The sequence below is a fragment of the Mus caroli genome, chromosome 12 (genome assembly GCF_900094665.2).
Source record: "Mus caroli chromosome 12, CAROLI_EIJ_v1.1, whole genome shotgun sequence".
Lineage (NCBI taxonomy): Eukaryota > Metazoa > Chordata > Mammalia > Rodentia > Muridae > Mus > Mus caroli.
The window spans coordinates 77,316,484-77,335,348 of NC_034581.1; the positions used below are offsets into that span (position 1 = coordinate 77,316,484).

Sequence of the window (18,865 nt, forward strand, 5' to 3'; positions counted from 1 at the left end):
TTGCACACTTGCACCTTACTAACCTGCGCCATCCCTAGTGCCTTCATATCCTTCTAGCTGGCTTAGATAAGGCCTGCCTTCGGAATTCCATCTGTCCTTAGGTTCTCAAAGTCAGCCTCAGACTCTTCCCTCTCTCAGCTGACTGACCCTTTTCATGCCTCTCTGAATTTCAGCCGTACCGTCTGGGGTCAGGATAAAGTTCTGTTTTCCATTTCCTGTTCTATTTATCTGTGATGTATCCATGGCACATCCAATCCCCTCCAAAACTTAGTAACTTAAAATAAATGCTTTGGCTTATATCATATGCTACAGCTTTGTGACCGGGAATTCCTGTGAGATACAGTTGAGCCGTTCTTTTCTTCTTGTGGCATCCATTGAGACAGCTCTGTGGTTTCAGTTGGCAGCTGGGTGTGCTAGAGGCTTTATGATCACCTGGATTATGTGCCTGGCACTTTGGTGGGGAGGTTGGAAGACATAATCAGTTGGGACTATCCACTGATGCATCCTCACATGGTGGTCTCAGAATGGTCAGGCTTCTCTCTGTGCCACTGGCTTCCCTTAGACTGACCAATCAAGCAAAGGGAAGCAGGAGGTGCTGGTCTCACAGACATATGAGTCCTCTGTCACTTCTGCCACAAAGTCCAGTTTTAAGAGAAGAGAGCCTTGACCTTATTCCTCAGGGTAACACAGCAGGGTGCACCACTACGGTAGGTCCAGCACTTGTCTCACTTGTGCCCTGCTAAGTTTTGAGTGTCCCCTCAGAACTCAGACTGGAACTTGGTTGTCATTGTGCCCCGCATTAAGAAGAGTGACCTTAAAGAATGGATTGAGCCTTGAGGGCTCTGATTTTGTGAGTTGATAAAGGCCATTATTGCAAGAGGGCATGTCATGGGAGTGACCTTGGGTAGACATTTCCTTTCCACTTGATGCTTCCTACCATGTAATGATGTAATGAGAAAGATATGCCAGCCTCCAGAACTGAAGAATTATCTTCTGGTCTTTTATGTTTCCCAGTCTCAGATACTCTGTCATAGCATCAGAAAACATCATTCTTAGTTTTCTGTTCCAATTCTCCAAAGCTCAAATGCCTCAAATAGTTTTGGTCTTTAGGGAAAGTATCAAGAGACATAAACCAAAATGAAAATAGCTAGTGGGAGAAGTTTCCCTTTATCCTTGCTCACTTTCTTGAAGAGGTATCATAGCTTTAGAGAAGAATTTAAGGTGGCCTTGATGGTCACAGCCTAGGACTCAGAACTAAGCTGATAACCAAGGCATGGCAGGTTTGGGAGTGAGAGCTGCCACTACTCTTGCCCAGTGATCAACTGAGTCATGGCTATGACAGGAACAAGTCCCATCAAGCAGAAGCAAACTCATTTACCTCAGGGCCAGCACACCTCAACCTTAATATTTTAGTAACTCCCATGTTCATGCCGTGAGCTAAGTGTGATGTCTACATTTTAAAATAAGCAAGGGAATATCAAAAGAGTGTCTCTTAAAGTACAAAAAAAATATGAAATTCAAATTTCCTTGCCTGCAGATGAAGTCTGATTGGAACATAGCCTTGTTCATTTACTTACATGGCATTAAGGCCATTTTCACACTACAAAGGCTGACCTGAGACTATCTGGCCTGCAAAGCCAAAAATATTTGCTATCTTACTCTTAACACAACACTAATATTAATTTTAACAGGGTCTCTCTAAGGTCAATTGCATTTTTCAAAGATAGATTTGAGGTTCAAGGTTCTAGTGAGGAAAAGAGAAGGCAGAGCTTCTGTTTGGATGCTGCTACAGCTTGGATGTAGAATGTCCATGGTTGGATGCTGCTACAGCTTGAGTGTAGAATGTCTCCCCCCACCCCAAGGGTCATGTGTAGAGAGGAAGTGGAAACCTTAAGAAGTGGACTCTGGTGGGAAGACTTTAGGTCATTGGGTGTGTGCTTTCAAAGGGAATTATGGAATTCCACGCTCTCTCCTGCACACTTATGCACCTCCTTAGAAGTCACAAGGGAATGAAATTTACCTTTCCATGTCCCTTCCAATCAGCCTACAGATGGTTTCTAAGTTGTCTGTTCATTGGCAGCTTTGTCTTACAGCTCACTCTGCCACCAGCTCTGGTTTCTACCCCAGATCCAGACAAGTTCATCTCTCTGGAGCATCCGTGTAGCCCTCAGGAATCATAGCCATTTTAGGTTGGGCCATGGCCCACTCGAAGACAACTTTAGAAGTCAGTTGTCTCCTTCCACCTTGTGAGTTATCAAACTCAGGTAACCAGGCTTGGTGGCAGATATCTTTACTTATCAAATCACCTTTTCAATCCAGAAGACACTCTCTTGTCTTAAATATGATAATCTGGTCTCTAGATGTAAGCTTTTCCCCAAGATATGGTATATAGTGGTTTCTGCTTTCCTGTTTTGTTTGTATTTCTGTATTGTTCTTTTTTTTCTTTTAAATTCCATGGCAATTTTCTTTTAAAACCTCAGTACTCAGTCTGATAAGCAATGAGCTTTTTTTCCTGCCTGGTGTCTCCACTTGAGGGGAGTAAACCACACCTTATATCCACAGAGTCTTACGTCTACCTACTCTCCATTGCAAAGCACCGGGAGGAAGCCACGGGATGTACTGTCTGCTAGGGTGCTAGCAGCTCAGTCACTCTCCCCTGAAACAGGATCTCATTCACCAGTCACTGGTAACAGGTTTTGCGGAAGTTCATCAGCCCACCTTAGACATGCTCTACGGTGAGGAGAAGGAGGCCAAAAGGTGGAAAACCCAGGTTAGAATGCTGCTCTGGGAGACTTTTAATGGCTACTATGGTTTGAATGTGTTCCCCATCAATGTTCATGTGTTAGGAACATAGCCACCAATGCAACAGTACTGGACAGCAGGGTTGAGTGAGAAGGGTCAGGGCTGTGGTCAGGGAGAGAGCAGGTTAATGCTGGACTTGTAAGGATGTGTTGCTTAAAGGAATAGTCAGGACTCTCCCTCTGGTACAGACACTCTTGTCTTCAGCCATGGGAAGTCACACTTAGAAGACTGTCACCAGATGCCAGCACCTTGATAGTGGATTTTTCAACAGCAGAAAGAGGAGAAATAGATGTTTTTGTGTGTGTGTGTAGATTATCAGCCTGTGCTAGCCTATTCTAAATTTTTGTGTGTGTGTTATATAACTTGACACCAGAAAAGAAATCACCTGATACATCCTTGGTACCTGTCTAACAAGAATCCCACAATCCTATAGAGCCAGGCATTGCCTAGTAGAGCAGCCAGTGGATGCACAGCTGGTCCGTAGACCTGATCACATTCCCTGCGTCATCTCTTTCCATTTCAGCCACTGGCATTGCCATGTCCCTCATGCTCATGACTCCCATGTTGGTACAACTCTGTTCCACTTAGGTTTCCCTTGAATCCTGCATTTAATCCCATAGTCAGTAAGATGTTGGCTTCTTTATGCTCTGAACTTACCACCTCTACCATTCCCACCTTGTCCCAAGTCACCATCACCACTCTCCTGGATTGTTGATGACATCTTTCCAAATCGTTGTCTTGTGCCTTTTCATTCTGATAGACCAGATCGTAGTCATGACCAGCTTCCTGTTCATTGGGCAATCTCATTTCATTCCAAATACTAGTGGGAGTTCTCAAGGGGCATCAGTCTGCCACCTAACCTGCAGTGCCTCTCTAGCCTTATCCCTCTGCCCATTCATTCTGCCTTAGCCTCATCTGCTTTGTTGATGTCTCTTTGTAGCCAGAGCCCTTGCACTTGCTAGGTCCTGTCCCTACTGAAACCCTCTTGATCCAGGAAACTGCATGTTTGGTACCCTCACCTCATTCCCATCTTCCCAGTAAAACTGATCTTAGCATTCTATTCTGTTGCGGTGTGCTGTCCATCTAATATTCCTTACTCAGAATCCCTGCTCTCCTGCTCTCCACATGTTTGCTTATTGTCTGCTTCCTCTCTTAGAACGTCGTCTCCCTGAGGGTGCGACTGCCACCTGTGTCATCAGGTGCCCTAGTGACTCTCACAGGGCCCAGCACATAGTAAATGTCTAGGAAACTTTAATGGGTGAGTGCATGAGGTCAGTCTTAGGGCTGGACAATCAAGGCCCCTGGCTTCTTGGATCCTCTGGTTAGTTTTCTTATGATGATACAAATAGAAAGTTTAGCTTATTGTAGGAGATGGCCAATAAATGCATGTATAGAAGGAGCTGGTTTCTGGTTTCTGAAATCCATCAGGGCATTGATATTTCATGATGCCCAGGGTGATTTCATGATGTAAAGTCTAGAGGGTGAGTTTCCCAGATCTGTGCCCCTGGGCTGTCGATGTCATCCCTCGGAACCTTAGCATTTCTACTCTGAAATATGGACGTTGCAGGACAATACTGCTCTCTCTCCACATGAGAGAAATTCTATCATTTGGTCCATTGGGTTAAATAAAACAACCTGCTGTTTAGCTTGTCTTGCCTCCTTCTGAATGTGCATCAAGGGCTTAAGCTCTCTGCAGACCAGGACAAAGTTTCCAGTTCCTTGATTTCGTCCCCACCGTCCTGGGTGCAGTATGCTGAACTCAGCTGGTTGCTAACATGCTTTGTCAGCCCAACTAACGATAAATTGTATTGAAGTCAGAGTTTTCTCTTAGTTTGAAGTCTGTTGTGTGATAAAGTCGTTGGAGGAGAATACTAGCATTGCCTATGTCAGAGACCACTACACTCCTGGCTGTACTGGCTTTACTTATTGCCATTCTGATCAATAGATGCTTCTACTGTCTAAGTTTAAAACACAGGAGCCAGTGTTACAGGCTACCAAGAAATAATGGAGTTATGTGGGAAGTCTTCACATGTTGTGGGTTGGAGTGAGGTTCCAAGGTCAAAGGGCATCCATCTTAAGTGAAGGGAGCAACATTAAGATTTATGCCTAAGGCTAGACCAACTTGGTTTAATTAATTAATGCCAAGAGGACTATGGTTAAATACATGAAATGAAAGATACTGGGAAAGGAAATGCTCTCCCATGTCCTAAAACCACAGCCTCTAGGAGGGTAAGGCATTAGAAAAGTGGGCACGTGTTTAATTATTTATCTTTAAAATGCTTTTCATCCTGAGGGGCCTTTAACAACGGCATTCTTCTTGCTCCGTACCATATTCAATGGAAGGAAACTTAGATCCAACCAGGTTTAACGTTCTAATCATCATACAGGGAGGGGCTTGGGATGTAGCTCAGTGGGTAGAGCCCTGACCTAACATGCAAGAAACCCCGAGTTCAGTCCTCTGCCTGGACTCTTGCTAGAAATCATCTGTAGTTTGGGATACATTTGCAATACCAGCACTGAGAAGAGTCAGATGTTCAAGGACATCCTCTGCCACATAATGGCTTTCAGGTTAGTTTGGACTACAGGGGACTCCGTTTCAAAGAGTAGATAGACATTTTAGTAATAGTTGGTTGCCTTACCTTTAAATGTGAGAGCTTTGAAAAATGTTCACTATTCTAGTGTGGTTTTATAGATGATATTACACAACAGGATAGAATATTTTCTTCCTAGAGCACAGTCTTAATTCGATAGAGAAAAAATAAGTGCTAGTATTTTCCTTTTCTGTCTTTCTCTTCCTGCATTCATATACACAAAGAGAGGGTAGAAGTAGACGTATACTCACAAACACACATGCATACATGTACACACAGGCACATATACAGAGTGGAGTGAGATACATACACTCAAATGCATACAGACACATACATACATGCACATAGATAGAGGAGACCCAGATACACAGACATATATACAACCACATACACACATGCACACACACAAATGTATATGCACAGAGAAGACAGACATATACATATATGCATGCATACACAGAGTATGGGGGAGACACATTAACACAGATACATACATTCATACATACATACATACACGTAGAGAGAAAGGCATACATGTATACAGACACATACAAACAGGCACACATGCACACACACATGTGTCAGAGACACAGACACACATACAAATACATAAACACACAAAGAAAGACATATACATATACAGACACATAGAGGCATATACACAGAGAGACAAACATGTATACACATGTGTGCACACATATACTTCATCTTGGTGAAGTACAATATTGCTTTAGTTTAATATCTCAAATCCAAGTCTAGCCCCTTAAACCATTCTGTAGGATGTTAGAGGATGAAAGGCCATAAGAAAGTGTGTGTCCCCTGCCCTCCAAAAGCTTAAAAGAGTGTAGAAAACAAAAATTTTGAACTTCCGATAACACATAACACATAGCACATACATAGCATGTGACATATTCCATGCAAGCTGCGACTTGGGTGCTATGCAAGATGATCACTGGCAGAAATCCAGAGGGGGTTCCTTAGGGAGGGAGGAGAGAGAGAGGAGACCTTGAGAGATGAGGACAGCTTAGATCAGAGTCTCTCTCCTGCCAGTGGCTCACCCTTGCGTTCCACTGGCTTTCAGCTTGTGCACAACATTTCTGGTATTCAGCCCTCACCTAAAATGAGGCATCCTCACATGGTGTTGGTCCACAGAAAGGAATGAAACTGGGTGACAGCCAGGACAAATGGAGTCCTCCGGGGCAGAAAGAGAGGAAAAAATGGCATTGTCCCAGGAAGCGACGTGAGAGTCTGGGAGACGGGACAACTGGCAGAGACTCCACTGCGCTGTCTCTTGTCAACTGTCCAGCACTTCAGATGTCACCCGAGGACACCGCAACAATTATCATTCGGGCAGACACTCAAAGTGACTATACATTTTGGCTTGCTTGGTGGCCATGGTTGAATCTTAAACAAAAGCAGTTGGGGGGGGGGGGGGCGGGCAATGTGCAGATCTTGGGCCAGGCTTTCAGAGAAGACGAAATTATGCGCTGTGACAAGCTGTTCCACTATGGCAGCAATGAAGTGGCAGCATTTCCAACCCTGTCTGTCAAACAGGCCCCAAAATACATCTTCATTTGTTGTTGGGCAGCTGGGAAAAAGTCATTAGAGATGTTAGGGTGCATCATCATGGCCCCTGATTCCCTCCCTTCCATGTAGCTAACCCTAACCCCAAGCTACCCTGCTACAAAACAAACAAAACCCCATATTGGCTGTTCATCCATTTGTTTATTTGGTGTGTAGCTAAGGGTCAGACCCAGAGCCTTACATACTGGCAAGTGCTTTTTCATTGAGCTATATACCTAAGCATACCACCTTACTTTGCACTAACACAAGCCTGGCAGAACATGGGCCAATGAATGGATGAGGTCACAGCTTCTAGATAAGGGACAGAGTTTTCAACTGCAGCAGTTGACCTGACATGGTCATCACAGCCCATACCAGTCTTCTCTGTTTTCTGTGGCAAATGGCCACACTTTGTGGCTTTATTGGGCTGGGGCTAGAGCTCAAGTGGCCAACATGAGAGTTCCATCCTCAGCACCGAGAGATCGTGTACTGGTTTATAACTATACAACTCTGTTCTCTTTTATGTTCTAGATGTTAGAAAATCTGACACAGGTGTCACGTGGCTAAAATCAAGATGCTCTCTTTTGAAGGCTCCAGGGGAAATCTGCTTCCTGCTTCTTCAAGTATCTTGAAGTTAGCACCTTACATTGGCTCTTTGTCCCTTCCCTCTTCAAAGCCAACCCCAGGAAGTGGAGTCCCTCTTACATGGCCCCACAATAACCTTTGCCTCCTTCCTCCCCCCTACTTTCTTCACCCATTTTTTTTGGACTCCTATAACACCATTGGGCTAAACTGGGGATTCTCTAGGACAGTCTCCATCTTATAAGTCATTAGCCACCCTAATTTCCTCTTGCCATGTGACCTGTCCGAGTAAAATCCTGGGTCAGGCCAACTAGATCAGGGGTAGGAACAGAAAGACATCATCCTCCCTACCATATACTCTCACACACAGTCTCTAAAACCACCTAAAGTAATAAATATGGTCAGCACTGGAGAGAAGCACCTGAGGCTCAGAGGAGGCCAAGGTTACCTGGCTTTAGACAAAAACCACCTGAGATCTTAATTCCACGTGCAGCCGCCATTATTTGGCCTAGCCACCACACAGAAGGACTACGTACCTGGTATTCTAGATACACTGACTTTCATTCCCCCATCTGTGAAGAAACTGCTGAATGGATTGGCTATTATTGAATAGCTCAGGGCATAAAATGATAGTAATAGACAAGACATTCTTGATGCCCCTTGCAGTTACAGCCTACAGGAAATGTACTGAACACCAGAGAGGGTGCCCTATGAACATGTACTGCTGTTGTATCCTGCATCCAAGTGCTGGAATAATGTGCAGCATGCCATGTGACACACAATTCTATCTGCAACCTTTCTCCTTTAGCTCACTCACTTCTGAGTCCAGCCCACCTAGCCTTCCCCATGGATGGCAAACGCGTTGTCTACCTTACTATGCCTGCCTTTTCCCCCACTAAATTGGCAAGTTGTCCAAAAGAGTGATGCCAGGGTATTTGGTTGAATATGATATTTAATAGTGGTTTGGGAGGTAAAATATAGCTTTAAGAAAAATCGACTCAAGAGATGTATGTGGTCACTTATAGTTGAGCATGAGTCTTCTGGGCTTCCAACAACTACAGCTGCATTGTGGGTCAGAAGCTCAAGCCTACAGTGAAATCCTAAGTCTGTGGGTCATTAGACAGCCTCCATCACTACTCCCTTTCTTTCTTTCATCAAAGAATTATAATATACATGTCACCGAATCATCTCTCTCTTCCTACTTCCTTCCCCTTTAATCACAACAGAGAGGAAAATTTCCAGCCAGGCATTAAATTGGGTCAACAGCTAACCCAGCGTGAGTGTAGACAGCGGGGCTAGCAAGTAGTGTGTAGACACAGGAAATGAAAGCCACTGCACTGCCTGTATCCATGCACTGTGGAATGGTGCAAAGGCCCTATTAAGATGGAAAGTAATAAAAGATGAGAGGAAATATGGGCACCAACAGCCAATAAACATTCCTGCCTTAAGAAAGCATTAGTTCCATGCAATGGCTTCTAATGCCTTTCTTGTAATCTCCCAAGATAACCTTTGTCACCAAGAGTGGGCCTACAGGACTTCTAGGAAATGGCACAGTGCCTCTGAGCTGATCTGAAACCATTTATGGCAGTTGCACAGGGTTGGCTAGATTTTCAAAGGCTGTCACTGATGGTGGGTATAGAAGGATGTCCTTGACCTTGCCATGCACTCATGGAAGTTGAAGCAAAAGCACACAGGCCTGTGCCTGCTGCAAGAGGACAGCTATTTCCCTCTCTACTGTGTAGAATGACTCAGAAATGCACTCAATAGCCAGGCTTGTGACCACAATGCAGTGCTAATATCTGCTAGTAAAAGCTATACTATTGGCTCTGCCTAGATTGTCCCTGGAGATCAGAGCAAAGATTCCTTTCTTCCTGTGTCATCCCTTAGATATGGCTCTACATGGCTTTCGTTTTCTCTATGTGAACCAGCATAGGACAATGCATTAGGAGGAAGTCTAATATCTGCCCATGGTGAGTAAGCTATCTCCTAGGGCACCACTGCAGTTCCTTTGAGAGTGAACTTACAGGCCACAGAACAATCAACAACACATAACTTCCTTCAGACCTCCCAAGGCTGATGCAATAGGTGGCATAAGGCCCTGGAATCATGTGCCTGACCATTCAGATATCTAGAGCTTATGTTACTCTATGTATTCAAAAAGATGGCATGTTATCCTAAACTATGCTATGAACTGACCCAGAGTCATTCATAAGCGGTGGAGAGGGTGGTGCTCAGAGCCAGTGAAGGAGTTGTATGGCAGATGTGGTTGCAATAAGGTAGGGCCTAGAAGCTAAAGATCGTATGCAGCCTAGAGCTGCAAGAGCCAAGCCATCGAGTCTCTCCTAGGAACGTGAGAGGACTCAGCTTCTCCAGCCACTCCAGACTTCTCAGTTCTGGCAAAAACAGTGAACAGCTCTGCTTTCAGTCACTAAGTTTGTGATCAGGTGTTCAGGCAGCAGTGGGAAGCTAGCAGAGGCAGCTCGCCCTGCTTTCCTCCTTGGGATTAGCCACATTACAGGTTGGCCAACTACAGAAAACTTATCCTAATCTATCGGAGTAAAGTTCCACCGCCCCAGCTCCAACAAAAGCCACTCGACGCTATCAACTCCAGCAACTTACTTCATCAAACATGGAATTAGCTTTCGTATAATAACTAACAAAAGTATGCACTTGTCCTGTATGTTGGTTATCTTTGGAAGATATGCTTGCAATTTTAATGTTCTATGGGGTTTTTTTTGTTTTTGTTTTTCTTTGTTGTTGTTGTTGTTTTAATCCATTTAAGGAAAACATCATAAAGCTTGAAATTAAATGACCCAGCAATTGAAAATTTAAACAATGAAGACATTTAGCCTTGTGACAACGCCACGGTGTGTGGCCTAGTAGTAAATGAGAACATAAATATGTTTGCCCAAAAAGAAGATAGAAAAAGAAAAGAAAAGCTATCACTCCAAATGAAATCAATTGGTTGGCGTTTTACCGGGGCTCTGGGGTGGGGTCCCCAAGGACACTCATGCTATGCATGACCTCTGGTTCCACAGATGTAATTAATTTTGCTTCTGTGATTAGGTATGTTACATGACAAAGATTTATGGCCAGGGATGTTGTTTGGATGGGTCTGGCCTAATCATATGGCCCTTGAAAAGCAGAGCACGTTCCCTGGTTAGTAGCAATTGAGAACTAGTTTGTGTACCTGGTTATCTGAAGGTTGAGGAGCCTGCATGTTAAGGTGTATGGACAGCCTGTGTGATCCTGGCCTGGACTCACAGCAGCAAGGTGAGGTGCCGGCCTTCAGTGCTACAGCTACAAGGAACATAATTCTGATACCAGCGAGCACACAAGTGAGTTTTCCCTCAGTACCTCCAGATGGAGGCCCAGATCAGCAGGCGCTTGAGACTAGCCTGGGAGGGGCTACATGGAGTGCTAGCACTGAGTGGACCTTCTAGACCATAGCACGGTGGGTACTCACACTGATTGACCTCAGAAACCACCTTTGATTCGTAAGGCCTCTCTCTGTTCCTCCAGGGAGCAAACATTGGTTCTGGGGAAAAAGTGATTTTTAAAAATACCTTATTTTCTTACATCTAAACCAGTTGGGGATAGTTGAGGTATCTCAGAAGTCCTACTGGGAGAGGAATAATAAACAAAGTATTAGTAAATGCTTACCTAAAATACAAGTTCAATATTTGGTTTCTACTGGTTTTTGCCAATCTGCTTCTAGTGCAGTGGTTTGGGGGTCAAACAACCCTTTCACGGGAATTGTGTATCAGATATATCTTGCATACCAGATATTTATATTATGATTCACAGCAGTAGCAAATTTACAGTTATAAAGTAACAACAAAAATAATTTATGATTAAGGGCCTCCACAGTGTGAGAAACTGAATTAAAAGGTTGCAGCACTAGGAAGGTTGAGAACCACTGCTCTGGTGAAAGACAAACTGAACAGAGGCAGGGAAACAGAGGGTCTGTTTTGCTCTCTGCCGAAGCCTAAGAACCGGGCATGGTCCTAGGACCTCAGAGGTGTTCAGTTAACAGGGAGATGGTGAAGTGGGTGGCAACCTCTCTGGGTGCTCACGAGGTCACAGCAAGGGAGGTTCCCCTGCAGATCCAGTCTCTTCCCGGCAGGTCTGTTGGAGTTTACAGGACAGCTAAGGCAGCTAAGACTTTTTTTTTTCCTTGTGCTGAGTCAATGCCAGAATATAGCTCTGAGAATGGGCCCCCACGAAAAAGTTGGTAGGTGCCTGCTTTTAATGTAAAAACCTGCACCTCAAATGTCTGAATGCCATACTGGGGACTGAGACTGAAGGAAGGACCATCCAGAGACTGCCCCATCCTGGGATTCATCCCATAAACAACCACCAAACCCAGACACTATTGAATATGCCAACAAGATTTTGCTGACAGGAGCCTGATATAGCTGTCTCCTGTGAGGCTCTGCCAGTGCCTGGCAAAAACAGAAGTGGATGCTCATAGTCATCTATTGGATGGAGCACAGAGCCCCCAATGAAGGATCTAGAGAAAGTACCCAAGGAGCTGAAGGGGTCTGTAACCCTACAGGAGGAACAACATGAACTAACCAGTACCCCAGAGCTCGGGTCTCTAGCTGCAAATGTAGCAGAAGATGGCCTGGTCGGCCATCAATAGGAGGAGAGGCCCTTGGTCTTATGAAGATTATATGCCCCAGTATAGGGGAATGCCAGGGCCAGGAAGCAGGAGTGGGTGTGTTGGGGAACAGGGTTGGGGGAGGATATAGGGGACTTTCAGAGAGGAAACTAGGAAAGGGGATAGCATTTGAAATGTAAATAAAGAAAATATCTTTAAAAAAATGACAGGGTCTGTCTTGCCTAGGCCACTGTGATAGGAATTTCACCTTGCACAATGGTGGCAGCCACGGGTAGTCTCTGTGAGCTGTGTTTAACAGCTGGGTTGTGTTTAACACTGGAGACTGTTGTTTAGAAAGTCGGGGAGGGTGAGGGTTGAGCAGTTTGCTATGGATGCCATGGCAAAATGCTCCCTTCTTGGATAGTTTCAAGATGAGAATTGTATTTTCTCACATTTTAGGAAGCTGAAACGTACACGGACAAAGTCCAGCAGGGCTCAGGGCAGGACGAGGGCTCATTCTTCCAGGGAGTTCAATGTACAACCAGCCTAGGCATTGAAGAAACTAGAGGAGAACCTGGGGGGTGGAGGGAGGGAAGACAAGAAGTATTTACCTGGATTTTTCTTCCAAAAAGTAAGCCGGGCATGGTGGCACATGCCTTTAATCCCAGCACTCGGGAGGCAAAGGCAGGTGGATTTCTGAGTTCGAGGCCAGCCTGGTCTACAAAGTGAGTTCCAGGACAGCCAGGGAGATACAGAGAAACCCTGTCTCAGAAGGAAAAAAAAAAAAAGTAATGGGTCTTATCTTTCATGTGTGGCTGGAGGCAATGGGTACATTTGGAACTCAAAGTTGAGGCATAACAGTAGTAGGTAAGTAGGTTATCAAAATAGCAGAGATTGGAGAAAAAGACTCATTTTAGAACTGGAGTGGCAGGAATGACATCATAAATAAATATAGTTTGCTTGCCCTGAGTCTTCTCAAGGTTATGGTTCAAATGTTCTATGTCTGGGATTCAAGTCTCGCTCACATGGACCAGCCTGTATAGATGAAAAATGGCAGCCATGATTCTAACTCACAGAACAACTGTAAAAATGTTTTCTACTAACACATTCACTGAACAAATATTTTGAGTGCCAGCTGTGTGTCAAGCATTATTTCCTGCACCAAGGACAAAGGAAAGAAGAGAGAGACAATGACATTTCTCTCGTGGAAGTGACCATGGGGTGAGAAGAGAAATAATGCAATAAATGATGAAATAAAAGCGAATAACATATTATTAATCTCTCAGTGCCCCAAATTGGCTGTCTTTCACATTTGTTCGGTTCTGGGTAGTTGCCACTTCTCTTACAAATGCCAAGGCAGAGCTGCCTGCCTGGGGCCATTCTGCTATACAGGGTCATGTCACAGGTGAGACTCAGCCTAGGTCTTCTGACTTCACAAATCCCTCTTCTAGCAGAAAACGCAAGCTCAGGGTTCACAGACTTACAACATTAAAGCAAACACATTATCTCTATAGGACAGGTGGTGATGATCTCAGACTCACAAATGTCTATGTAGGCAGATGCTTCGTCAATGATAGAGAACGTAAACATGGCCCCAGTGAACTCATTTTCTGAAAGTAACTGGTTTCTATTAACACGGAGACAGTCGTGGTGTGCTGACACAGAACTAAGGCAGGAGAGTGGGCTGAAAACTGGGAATCAAGCAGTTCCTTAGAATAAGAGAAGGGAAGGGAAAAGCCAAATCCGAGAGCCAGCTGTGTTAGCCCCACCACAGATACAAGTGGCATTGGGTTTCTGCCACACAAGTTATAAAGTTGATAAAGGTGGTAAGTGGAAGAGGGGGAAAATGTTACCACCTGTTTAAAATGGAAAGCTTTCTCTCTGATGAATAATAATTCCTAATTTCTCCCCTTTCCCAATCCCTGCCAACTACTTTACTACTTTCTGTTTCTATGGCTTTGGCTGTTGTAAAATATTCAGAGAAAAGTGTGGTGCTCATATTTGTTCCCTACTGTTCTTACAGTCTATCCTCACTGTGTACCATGGCAGAATCTCCTTTGGTTGTTAAGACTAGACAATACTCTACAGAGCACATATGCTACACTTTCTCTATCCATGTCAGTGAGCATCTGGGTATGTTTCTGTACCTTGGCTGCTGTAAATGATGCTTCAGGGGACTCAGGAGTGCAGCTCTCTTTTCTGGATTCTGATCTCAGTTACTCTGGACATGGGCTCAGCAGCGGAATTGCTGCCTCCCATGGCAGTTCTACACTCCTTCCCACAGCAGGGGCACCATCTCACATCCTCACTCATATAGACAAGAGCTCCCATTCCTCTACCTCTTTGGGAACACATGCCTTTAAAAAACAACAAAACAAAACAGAAAACAAACAAATAATAACAAAGCAAACCAGCTATGTCAGCCGGTGTCAGGCTGACCTGTCTCTTTTATCCCATGGCATTGGACATTTTTTCCTAGGTAACTGCTGACCGTTTCTATGTCTTGTTTATGTCTTGTTTAACTCATGTTTTAGTTGGTATGTTCATGGCTCCTGAGTTTTCAGAGTCCCCAATGTTTAACATTAACCACTACCAGTCACAAAAGCCTGTAAAAGTTCTCTCCCATTCCCTACCTCATGGTTCCGTTTTGTGTTTCTTTGGTTGGTTGGTTGCTTGTTTTAATGATTCCCTTTGCAGGGCAGAGGCTTTTAGTCTGATGCCATTCGGCTGCATTTTTTACTTCATACTTTAATTTCAGTATCATGTTCAAGAATACCCGTCCCAACTTTAATCCCAATGCTTAATTTACAGCTGAGTTTTCTTCTTGCAGTTTTATCAATTCTCAACTTATATTTAAGCCAAGTCATCCTGGTGCTAACTTGGGTATGGTGTGAGAATGGCCTTTGATCCCTTCCCTGTGGATATCCGGTTTTGTGGGAGCGGATGGATGTCCCTCTCAAGGGTATATTCTTGACCCCAGTTGATGTCTCAGCTGTCTGTCCCTTCCCACCAGCCCATCTGTCTTTATGCCAGTGTGACGTTATTTTGAATCTGTCTTTACGCCAGTGTTACGACGTTATTTTGATCACCATAGCTCTATTATGTATTTGAAAATGCTGGCTGTGATGCTTCCAGCCTTGTTCTTTTCTGAGATTTATTGATTTCTGTGTTTCTCTTGTGGTTCTCTATGGATTCCAGGATTGTTTTTTCTGGTGTTGTGATGAGTGCCACTAGGTTTTTGTAGGCACAAATTAAATAATTTATGAACAGCTTTGGGCAGTGTGGACATTTGATCACTATTATCTCTTCCCACCCATGAATGTCAGCTGTCTCTTTCTCTGTGTCTTCCTTCATCATTCTTATCAATAGCTCTTCCTTTACAGTAGCTCTAGGCATGTAAGCCTTTCCCTTTCTGAACTATATCCTTTTCCGAACTTTCTTCTTTTTATGTTATTGAAGTGTGATTGTTTTCTTGGTTTTCCTTGTAGACAGCTTGTTGTTGATGCATAAAAAAAAATGCAGCTGGAGCTTAGGTCCTGATTTAGTACTAGGCAGTTCCACTGAAATCATTTAAATTTTGTTGAATATTCAGTGCTTTCTACATATAAGATTCTGTCATCTGCAGGCAGAGATCGTTTTCTTCTTCCTTTCTGTTGTGAATGCCTCTTGTTTCCTATTCTTGCCTGTCTGCCCTAGCTAGACCTTTCAGTATTGTGTCAATAGAAATGGTCAAAACAGGAATTCTTACCTGTTCTCATTTTCAGAGGAAAAGCCTTCAATTTTGCACCACCGATTATGATGTTGTCTGTATGCTAGTCATAGATGTCATCTTTTATATGAAGATAAATTCATTCTACATCTAGTTTGTTTTTTTTAAATCATGAACAGGGGCTGAATTTGACAATTTTTTTCCTACATGTATTGAGATAATCATGTAATTTTGTTTTTGATTTTGTGAATGGTGTGTATTATATTAATTTACATACCTCAACCACCATTGTGTCTCAGGGACAAGTCCTATTTGGTCATGGCATATAAACTCTAAGCTCAGTCTGTTAGTATTTTGTATCCATCTCCCTCCCTGGTACTGCTGTGCAGTTTTCTTCATCAGGCCTATGTCCTGGGGCAGTACTGTCTTCAGATTTTTGGAAGTGTTTGAGAATGAATGACATTAGATCTGTCGCCAAATGTCTGGTTCAATTCACTGGTTGAATTGAAATATGACAGGTGTAATTTATATGTCGGGAATCGTTCCTTTGAGCCAGGTCAGTTAACACTGGCCTATCATTCACAAGATAAGGAAGAGGCCGGGGGTGGGGGACATAAGTTCAAGGCCTTCCTGAGCTGCAGGATATATATAGCTCTGTGGTAGAGAGCTTGATAACCATAATACCATAATGCTGAAATTCACTGGATCATATGATTGAATAAAGCTAGTCCAGGGAGTAAACTGTGTATTTGACCAGTGATTACTTCCACTCCTAGGCCAGATTGGCTGGGGGAGGGTCTGTTCTCAGAGGTAGCAGGAATCTTGTTGTTCTGCTTGGGACAAGATAGTGTTAAGCCTAGATTGGTTAGAGGCTCCTACCTCACAATGGGACAGGCTGAAGAGAAGCCAGGCAGGATGGGTGCTAAGTGACAAATCTAATATTTATCCCATGTTAATGGTGATGGCTTGCAGGCCCAGGATGCTTTGAGGTAAGTAAGGAGTAAGACTGAGGGCAACACCAGGCTAGCCAGATGGTTGCCATTTTTAGGATGCACTCTAAAGAGTGCCAAACAGTGGGTGGCCCTGAAAGGTGGGCTCAGAGTTTTCTTGGATTTCCTCCTCACCCTGACAGATATGTCCTGTTAAGACAAAACTTAAAACACAGCCGTTTTTCCAGTTTTGCTAGCATGAGTTACCTGAATCTGGATCCCAAGACTTGGGTAGGGTCCATTTATCCTAACGTATAAACGGCCATCTCAGAGAATCAAAACAGGCCCCTGAAGATAGCAAAGGGCTCTACTGAACCATTAAAACCTGTACTTTAAAAGGAAGTTTGTGACCACTTCGTATCCAATAGACTAGAAAGGAGTGTTCATCATTTTCTAACATGGGTCTTTAAGCATTTCTACCAAGGATGCGTGGTGTTACTCCTTAGCCAGTAGCTCAGGAAACCGTTCTAGTCCTTATGAATGTATGAGCCGAAAGGTGTTATGGACACATCTCTGTTCACCCACTCTCCCAGTCTCTTTCCTTTGGCTTCTGTGGTCGCCATTTTGCAGAATTCCACCCCCAACTTTCTGTGTTACTAAGCTTACCAGGATGAGAACTGGCTTGCTCACAATGCTGTCTGTTGACACCAGGCCCATTTCATGGCAGAACGGCTAAAGGCTGCTTTCCAGCTGAATAGTATTCTCGCTCTCCCCACTAGCAAAGTTCCTCAGGACATGATAGCTCAGACACTCTGTGCCCAACACTGTACACGTTTCATATTCACACTCATCCCAGGAAGCGTTACTGCCTCTCTTTTGGAAACATTGGAGCAAAGGTGACTTACCCAAGACCTCTTTGCTACCAGAGTCAATGCTACCCATGCCCAGCACCTCCAATGGCATCTTCTGACAGAAAATGAAAGCCACGGTTTTCATATCCCTCTTAGGACAGAAAATATAAGTTTCCAGTTCCACGTCCTTCTAGAACTTAAGTGGAACACGTTATCTTGTGGGGACAGATGGTTATGACTTTAAATAGTCAGAAAATCTAGTTAGGCAGATGTTTCTTTGATGACAAGGAGTATAAACACGACCCTAATGACTGCATTTGTTGAAAGTTACTGGTCGCTCCTGTCAGGACTGTTGCTTTTACTGTCAGTCTTCAGGCTGTATAAAATAAAATAATAAAAAAAATTCAACATGAAGAGAATTGGCATTTAAAATGTGTTTACTCTTCCCCGTCAAGACAAATGGAACCTTTCACTCAAAGTTGAATGAGAAGTCTGTTTTGGTGTGGGAAATCACAAAGAACTGGGAATTGAGAAATCTGTGGAAGGTCCATCTCATAAAATCCATTAAGAGAGTAGGAGAGATTTTCTTGCCAAGGGTCCTATAGCCGCACAAAATCTATGACTGGACTGCTTTGAAATCATGAGTGTTCTTACACAATAGACTTCAGGAAACTCATTCTCAGGACAAAAACATTCTTTCTGTCCCCTCCCTGGTCCAGTGTTTGATACAATTACTTACTTTTCCAACCGTTTCCCCGACTCTCACACTTCCAATGCTCTATTATATTTGAACTTAGAAGGTGGTAATTTTTTGACTTCTGTTTTTATTCTTACTGGCTCAGCTCCTTTCCTCATTGTTCAGTTTAATGTAGTTTGAAAACTGCCTTGAACTGGTCCTTGTGAGGAAAACACCTTCACTGAGGCTCAACTGAGGGCATTCATGGCCTCCCAGGTCCTCTTTCTAGTTGATACTTTGAGGGTTGGTAGACAGTCCTTGCATTGCTCACATTGTAACTATATCCACTATAGAAGCCCAGGGCTGGGGAGATCTAGGTATTCTGTGGAAGAAGATACGTTTAGTTAGAAATTGGCCCTCAGCCGGGCGTGGTGGCGCACACCTTTAATCCCAGCACTTGGGAGTCAGAGGCAGGTGGATTTCTGAGTTCAAGGCCAGCCTGGTCTACAAAGTGAGTTCCAGGACTATACAGAGAAACCCTGTCTCGGAAAAAAAAAAA

At 43.9% G+C, this 18,865-nt stretch overlaps 1 protein-coding gene and 1 long non-coding RNA gene across 9 annotated transcripts in view; one reads left to right on the top strand and one right to left on the bottom strand.

Moving 5' to 3' along the window:
• The window catches only part of Rgs6 (regulator of G protein signaling 6), a 516,963-nt gene that overhangs the window by 292,401 nt on the left and 205,697 nt on the right, over positions 1-18,865 (top strand). The window lies entirely within an intron of this gene.
• LOC110306685 lies at positions 6,099-12,664 on the bottom strand. The gene is made up of 3 exons (XR_002379308.1): positions 12,594-12,664; positions 11,105-11,160; positions 6,099-6,981 (listed from the first exon to the last, which is right to left on the bottom strand). It is a non-coding gene; the product is annotated as an uncharacterized LOC110306685 (long non-coding RNA).